The sequence below is a fragment of the Sinohyriopsis cumingii genome, chromosome 2, assembly GCF_028554795.1.
Source record: "Sinohyriopsis cumingii isolate HCF-2022 chromosome 2, ASM2855479v2, whole genome shotgun sequence".
In the NCBI taxonomy this organism is placed as follows: Eukaryota; Metazoa; Mollusca; class Bivalvia; order Unionida; family Unionidae; genus Sinohyriopsis; species Sinohyriopsis cumingii.
In genome coordinates this window covers 82,519,815-82,528,567 of record NC_142962.1, presented here as the reverse complement: position 1 = coordinate 82,528,567, position 8,753 = coordinate 82,519,815, and the positions used below count along the sequence as shown (strand labels likewise).

Sequence of the window (8,753 nt, the reverse complement as noted above, 5' to 3'; positions counted from 1 at the left end):
GATTTATCTAAAGAGTTAATATGTATACATCGGATACCAACGCCGTGATTTGGATATGTTGGGGAATGGATCGGTTTACAGTAAAGTGGTTTTAGAAGACAAAGTTTACGACCAAGAGGCAATATCGTGTCGAGGTGTGGAACACAAATGGAAAGACAACACATATTGGACACCCAAATATTATAGGTGAGTATGAAATAAACGGAGTCTCGACTTTATCTCGTTTGCCCAAGTATAAACTGACTATATGATTAACCGCCCAGCACTATGTATGTATGACTGGTAATTAAATTATAAGCAAGAATAGAAGCCCACAAGCATAGTCATTGGTTAGCACCGGCTTTTGGTACGAATTTTTTAGTCCTGGTAATGGTATAACTTGACAAATGTGTTCGAAGCAGCGCAGTTGAAATTCATTATATAATTGTAATACAAAATAGTTGTTAAAAGAATTGACTGATTTAATTTCAATAAATGTGAAAAGATATACAAGGTCAAAAACAAGTTTCCTCTTGCACCAGTTTTAAAATTAGAGTAGGCATTTTTGTTTTTCAATATATATATAACTTTCAAAGCAACCTAATTTGTGCAATTTTATTTTAACAGCCATAACCTTGTAATTGTCAGTCTTGGAAATGTTAACTCCAGTGATACATGTAAGCCCAAACAGGGACTGCTCTGGTATTATGATAAAGTTGTGAATTTCTTGAGTATTTGTAGATCTAGTCCAAAGAGGTCTTTAGGTTACTGCTAAATATTCAGACTGCTACATATATAAGTAAAATCATAACTTAAGTCCTGGAAAAAGAAATTTTAAAAAATTTCACATTAATATTAGCAAGATTAAAATTTACCAAAGTTTTACCATGAAGATGATTTTTGAATGATATGTTAATGTTTTAATCAGCCCGACTATACAGTCTGTAAATGTTTTAATGCTGTTTGTGTATTACAGGTACTGGCGTTCGGGACAAAATATATAAGCAGTATGAAGTTAATTCCACAAAGTCCATTCCTAAAAGCACCATGTACTGGAGGAAGAGAAAACAATGGTAATTCCAGGAGTAGTATAGAGTTTTTTCACATTTTAAATAATATCTGCAGCTGTCTCTCACAACATTGTTTATTTTTGTGAAGATAAGCATTATTCTGTATACATTTGTTCTTACCTAGTACATTCACAGCTTAACATGGCTCATATCTTAAACACAGTTTCATTACCATATCAATAATTTAAGGAATAAACAAATTTCACTATACAACACTAAATGGAATTTTCAGAGTTCAACATAATCTGAGTATATGGTGAAATCATTCAGTATTTACAGACAGAATATTCAGTGTGCATGTTTGAACAGAACATTCACTCTGTATGGGTTATCCAACACACCATACACAATATATGCACAATGTACACCATATACAACCAAATCAGCCAATTACAGAAATTCCAGGAAATATCTGATCAGTATTGATTGTTGCAGAACAAGATATAATAATTTATTGTTATGCATTGTCATTTAATCATACTTCAGTTTTTAATTATTTAAAATGTTAAATATAATTTTTACTTTCATTTTTCTTATAACACCCTAAAACATTATGAAACTTGTGTTTCTGAAAACATCACATAAATTTATGAAGTGTATGTTGTATCACTTGTACTTTATATGATTGAGTATATTATTGTGTATCAATTGTCATTTACATGCATTCATTGTGTATCATATTTGCATTACCCATGTTTAAATGATGCATGCATTAACATTGGATTTGTCGAACTAAACTACTGTAACAGTGTAATATTAACTGTACATATTCAATTCCCACAACAAAACAATAATGTTTGTTAAGATTTTAATATTAATTATACATGTTCACTAAAATTTGTATTTCTCATTACAGTGTTGTTGATCTTGGTGAATCCAGTTCTGTTGGTCATGGAGATTATGAAATTGGTGACTGTACGAGTGCAAGTAATACTAACTCTTTAAATATAATGAGAATATCAACAGATGAATCAACTAGATATGGTGACAGTGACATGAGTTTTTCATCTGACTCAGAAGAAAGTATAGAGTTTTAATCAAGTTCAGACGATGAACAGTATCATCAGGTGAATGAAGCAACTCAGTCTTACCCATCCTATGTCACAGATCCCCCACTTTATGTCATAGCCCCATAACAAGATATATATTGTAGTGAAATCACAAAGTCTGAACATGTTATCGCCCTTGGGGCTTTGCCAACAAGACATAATTTGTCAGATGCTAAATAGGTGACTTTTTGGACTTAATTCAGTTGCATCTTCCTTCAGCAAACACAGGATTGACAGTTGTCAAAGATTTGAAGGAAAAATGTGAATTCAGTAAGAAGTATCTCAAATACAATTTTTACTGTGAGATCTGCAAAAAATTGTACTCGGATAAAGAAGAAATGTGTGAAACTGCAGGCTGTACAGGTGCAACTAATAAGTATGAGCAAACATCTCTTTGGAATGAAGTTGGCTCTGACAAGAAAGAAGACTTCCTTTCGTCATCAAAAATAGGATCGAGTGACTTTGAAAACCTATTATTGTTGTTGAAATTGCAAATGCCATTTATGGTACAGTAGTCCCCCTCTTGAACGGCCCCCCTGACCAGCGGCCACCCGCTCCTTACGGCCAGAATCCGTTGGCACCGACGAGTTTGTGTTCAAAAGTACCCCTTGCAAAAGGCCACCCACCTAACGCGACCAGCGGCCAGCATATTAGTGCAAAATCATAGAATTTACCCCTCACAAGCGGCAGCATTTTATTTGAATATGTATCCAGAACCAGTATTGTATTCATAATGTGTGTTAAGTAATCCGATTTCTGTTTCCCGATGTCAGGTTTTCGTTACTGAAAGAAGTGTCGAGTAAAGTACATTTACCACTAAAGTTAATATTATATCATTTACGCCTCACGAGAAGCCAAATTTATTCCATAAAAACCGAGAAAGACTAAAATTTTAATCCATACAAAAGGGTACGTACATGTAATCCAATTAGCCTTATTGCTGTGTTATCATAAAGATATCCGGTTTAGTCACTCTGATAATTGTTAAGAATACAGTAGTAACAGCTGAGAAGTGGCAGTATCGATGTACAATACCAAAGTCAGCAGGAAAATGGTTTAATAGCCTTTATGGCTTCCAGTAAGATGTTGAGCTTGTTCACTTTTGTAATCAGTGGCTATTACTACTGACAATAATTGTCAAAATTACGAATCCTAGCGGCAGCGAGGTCAGATCTGCTTGATGTTAATGGTACATATCGAAGCCGTTATGGCTTCTCACCTAATTTCAAGAAATGTATAAAAACAATAGGGTACCAGACTGCGACTAACGAATCACGTGACAAGATCACTTCCTTTAAAAACACACGGCAATTTGTTTAGATGCATACAAAATTGTTTTATCAGTATTGTAGTTGGCAACATGAATAACTTACTGCAAAAAGATCAACATGTCATGGAGGAAAATACAAATTCTCAGTTTAGAGGAGAACGTGAAAGTAATTCAACTGACGGGGGGGGTGTGTCGTCGAGGATCCTTGCAGAAAACTAACGTTGTGAAGACTCAGATAAACGATATCGTGAAAGATAATGAAACAATTCTGCAGAAGTGGAAAGGTGAAATGGACGGAGAAAGGAGATTGTTTGAGCCAGGAGACATTTGTATCCTGATTTGAAAGACAAGAAAAAGCAAAAATTTTGTCAGTTGAACTGGGATATGACGGCTTTACCGCAAGTAACGGATGGTTGCACATATTTCAAGTGAGACACAATATGAAGTGTTCTGTCATTAGCGGCGAATCAGCTGATGTTAATAATAAAGGTGTCGACGATTGGAACAAAAGACTAAACGATATATGCAGGGGATATGACAGCAAGGATATTTTTAATGTGATGAGACTGGTTTGTTTTTTAGACTATTACCAACAAAGTGACGTGATGTGAACTGTAACATAATTATAAAGACAGTTTTAAAACTGTATCATTGGTTATTCATGCATTCTTTTGCAAATGATGACAAAGTTTGTTTTACATTTATTTCACATCATGCATGTGATTTTTTAATTAAAATATTAAATATTTAAAATTAAATGTACTTGTGACTTTTTTCATGTGTTTACTATTTGCATTTGTCATCCCCCTCTAGAAAGGCCACCCGCATTATAAGGCCACTTCCCTGCTGCATTAGGGGTGGCCTTATAAGAGGGGGACTACTGGACTGTTCTCCCCAATCATCATGAAAAGGACTAAAATGGCTCTCACCATTGCACAGCAGAATTTCATACTTATACACTGTAGTGTCAAGCTCATGTGGTGAACAGATTTGGACATATTTATGATTTTATATGCACCAGATATTTTCTGGTCAGGATTTAACTAATTTTTCAGGTTATCTTTTCATACATGTATAGTTTGTGTTACACCAACATTTTTGTATAGTGATGTTCTTTTGATAATGAACATTTAATTACATAAATAGTACATACAATAAATGATGTACTACTTCAACACTTGTGGTTTGTCTTTTTAAAGCAGGGGTCAAGTATGTGTGTGTGTGTGTATGGTTTAGTTTGTTTATTTGACTTGTGTCCTCTATTTCTCAGTATATACTTATCATAGGTTTGAAATAATAGTTTAGTTTCAAGTTCAAAAATCTGTTACAGCACAGTTTAGTCATGATTGCTCTTTCTTTAGGTAATTAAAAATAATTGTTAGTACCAATCTTGAAAATTGACTAAGTTCTTTTCCAGGGTTTTCCATGCTGAAATTTATCCAAAAAATTCTAAGTCTAAACTGTCCATGCTTTTCCAGGGTTTTCCATGCTGAAAATAATTCAGAGTCCAAAATGTCCATCGTTTTCCAGGGTTTTCCATGCTGACAAATTTCAAAGTCCAAAATGTCCAGCATTTTCCAGGCATGTCCAGCATTTTTCATGCACAATATCCAGGGTTTCCATGATAAATTCTGCATAATATTTCATTTTTCCATCATTTTCCATGGTTTTCCATGTTTTTCCATCATATTCCAGCCTTTTCCAGAGTATACGATGGAAAAAGTACAGCCGGGTCTTTAGATACAGGTAGGTTTAAAAGCACTTTTCATAGTACTCTTTATGTACAGGGTAGGTTTAAAATGCACTCTATGGTACTCTATATATATGGGGTAGGTTTGTGATGCTCTCTTTCCAGTACTCTTGACATATAGAGTATTTTTAGAATGCTCTTTTCACAGTATTCTTTATATACAGGGTAGGTTTAGAATGCTGTCTTCATGGTACTCTTTATATACAGGCAGGTTAGAATGCTCTCTTCACAGTACTCTTTATATACAGAATAGGTTTAGAATGCACCCTTTATGGTACTCTTTAAATACATGGTAGGCTTAGAATGCTCTCTTCATGGTACTCTTTATACAGGATATGTTTAGAATGCTGTCTTTGCAGTAATCTTTATAAACAGGGTAGGTTTAAAATGCTCTCTTTCCAGTACTCTTTACATACAGGGTATTTTTAGAATGCTCTTTTCACAGTATTCTTTACATACAGAGGAGGTTTAGAATGTTCTCTTCATGGTACTCTTTATATACAGGTAGATATAGAATGCTTTCTTCACAGTACTCTTTATATACAGGTAGGTTTAGAATACTCTCTTCACAGTACTCTTTATATACAGGTAGGTTTAGAATGCTCTCGTCATGGTACTCTTTATATATATAGCGATGGTTTAGAATGCTCTTTTCACAGTACTCTTTATATACAGGGTAGATTTAGAATGTTCTCTTTGCAGTATTCTTTATATACAGGGTAGGTTTAAATGCTCTCTTTCCAGTACTCTTTACATGGAGGGTATTTTTAGAATGCTCTTCTCACAGTATTATTTATATACAGGTGAGGTTCAGAATGCTCTCTTCATGGTACTCTTTATATACAGGTAGGTTTAGAATGCTCTCTTCATGGTACTCTTTATATATATAGGGATGGTTTAGAATGCTCTTTTCACTACTCTTTATATACAGGTAGGTTTAGAATACTCTCTTCCCAGTACTCGTTATATACAGGTAGGTTTAGAATGCTCTCTTCATGGTACTCTTTATATATATAGGAATGGTTTAGAATGCTCTTTTCACAGTACTCTTTATATACAGGGTAGATTTAGAATGTTCTCTTTGCAGTATTCTTTATATACAGGGTAGGTTTAAAATGCTCTCTTTCCAGCAATCTTGACATATAGAGTATTTTTAGAATGCTCTTTTCACAGTATTCTTTATATACAGGGTAGGTTTAGAATGCTGTCTTCATGGTACTCTTTATATACAGGTAGGTTAGAATGCTGTCTTCACAGTACTCTTTATATACAGAATAGGTTTAGAATGCACCCTTTATGGTACTCTTTAAATACAAGGTAGGCTTAGAATGCTCTCTTCATGGTACTCTTTATACAGGATATGTTTAGAATGCTGTCTTTGCAGTAATCTTTATAAACAGGGTAGGTTTAAAATGCTCTCTTTCCAGTACTCTTTACATACAGGGTATTTTTAGAATGCTCTTTTCACAGTATTCTTTACATACAGAAGAGGTTTAGAATGCTCTCTTCATGGTACTTTTTATATACAGGTAGATATAGAATGCTTTCTTCACAGTACTCTTTATATACAGGTAGGTTTAGAATACTCTCTTCACAGTACTCTTTATATACAGGTAGGTTTAGAATGCTCTCATCATGGTACTCTTTATATATATAGGGATGGTTTAGAATGCTCTTTTCACAGTACTCTTTATATACAGGGTAGATTTAGAATGTTCTCTTTGCAGTATTCTTTATATACAGGGTAGGTTTAAATGCTCTCTTTCCAGTACTCTTTACATGGAGGGTATTTTTAGAATGCTCTTCTCACAGTATTATTTATATACAGGGGAGGTTCAGAATGCTCTCTTCATGGTACTCTTTATATACAGGTAGGTTTAGAATGCTCTCTTCATGGTACTCTTTATATATATAGGGATGGTTTAGAATGCTCTTTTCACAGTACTCTTTATATACAGGTAGGTTTAGAATACTCTCTTCCCAGTACTCGTTATATACAGGTAGGTTTAGAATGCTCTCTTCATGGTACTCTTTATATATATATAGGGATGGTTTAGAATGCTCTTTTCACAGTACTCTTTATATACAGGGTAGATTTAGAATGTTCTCTTTGCAGTATTCTTTATATACAGGGTAGGTTTAAAATGCTCTCTTTCCAGCAATCTTGACATATAGAGTATTTTTAGAATGCTCTTTTCACAGTATTCTTTATATACAGGGTAGGTTTAGAATGCTGTCTTCATGGTACTCTTTATATACAGGTAGGTTAGAATGCTGTCTTCACAGTACTCTTTATATACAGAATAGGTTTAGAATGCACCCTTTATGGTACTCTTTAAATACAAGGTAGGCTTAGAATGCTCTCTTCATGGTACTCTTTATACAGGATATGTTTAGAATGCTGTCTTTGCAGTAATCTTTATAAACAGGGTAGGTTTAAAATGCTCTCTTTCCAGTACTCTTTACATACAGGGTATTTTTAGAATGCTCTTTTCACAGTATTCTTTACATACAGAGGAGGTTTAGAATGCTCTCTTCATGGTACTTTTTATATACAGGTAGATATAGAATGCTTTCTTCACAGTACTCTTTATATACAGGTAGGTTTAGAATACTCTCTTCACAGTACTCTTTATATACAGGTAGGTTTAGAATGCTCTCTTCATGGTACTCTTTATATATATAGGGATGGTTTAGAATGCTCTTTTCACAGTACTCTTTATATACAGGGTAGATTTAGAATGTTCTCTTTGCAGTATTCTTTATATACAGGGTAGGTTTAAAATGCTCCCTTTCCAGTACTCTTTACATGGAGGGTATTTTTAGAATGCTCTTTTCACAGTATTATTTATATACAGGGGAGGTTTAGAATGCTCTCTTCATGGTACTCTTTATATACAGGTAGGTTTAGAATGCTCTCTTCATGGTACTCTTTATATATATAGGGATGGTTTAGAATGCTCTTTTCACAGTACTCTTTATATACAGGTAGGTTTAGAATACTCTCTTCCCAGTACTCGTTATATACAGGTAGGTTTAGAATGCTCTCTTCATGGTACTCTTTATATATATAGGGATGGTTTAGAATGCTCTTTTCACAGTACTCTTTATATACAGGGTAGATTTAGAATGTTCTCTTTGCAGTATTCTTTATATACAGGGGAGGTCTAAAATGCTCTCTTCATGGTACTCTTTATATACAGGTAGGTTTAGAATGCTCTTTTCACAGTATTCTTTGCATACAGGGTTGGTTTAGAATGCTTTCTTCATCGTACTCTTTATTTATGGAGTAGGTTTAGAATAGTCTTTTCACAGTACTCTTTATATACAGGGTAGATTTAGAATGTTCTCTTTGCAGTATTCTTTATATACAGGGGAGGTTTAAAATGCTCTCTTCATGGTACTCTTTATATACAGGTAGGTGTAGAATGCTCTTTTCACAGTATTCTTTGCATACAGGGTTGGCTTAGAATGCTCTCTTCATGGTACTCTTTATTTATGGAGTAGGTTTAGAATAGTCTTTTCACAGTATTTTTCATAAATGGGTTATGTTTAGAATGCTCAATGTCAGTTGTTATGCTCAGCGCAACGAAGTTAATTTTTCACATTAAAGCTAAATATTAATTTTAGATGGC

General features: G+C 34.1%; 1 long non-coding RNA gene across 1 annotated transcript; it reads left to right on the top strand.

Moving 5' to 3' along the window:
- The first annotated feature begins 929 nt into the window (after window positions 1-929).
- LOC149805286 (uncharacterized) lies at window positions 930-2,591 on the top strand. Its single transcript, XR_016414834.1, has 2 exons — window positions 930-1,052; window positions 1,906-2,591. It is a non-coding gene; the product is annotated as an uncharacterized LOC149805286 (long non-coding RNA).
- Window positions 2,592-8,753: the final 6,162 nt, after the last annotated feature.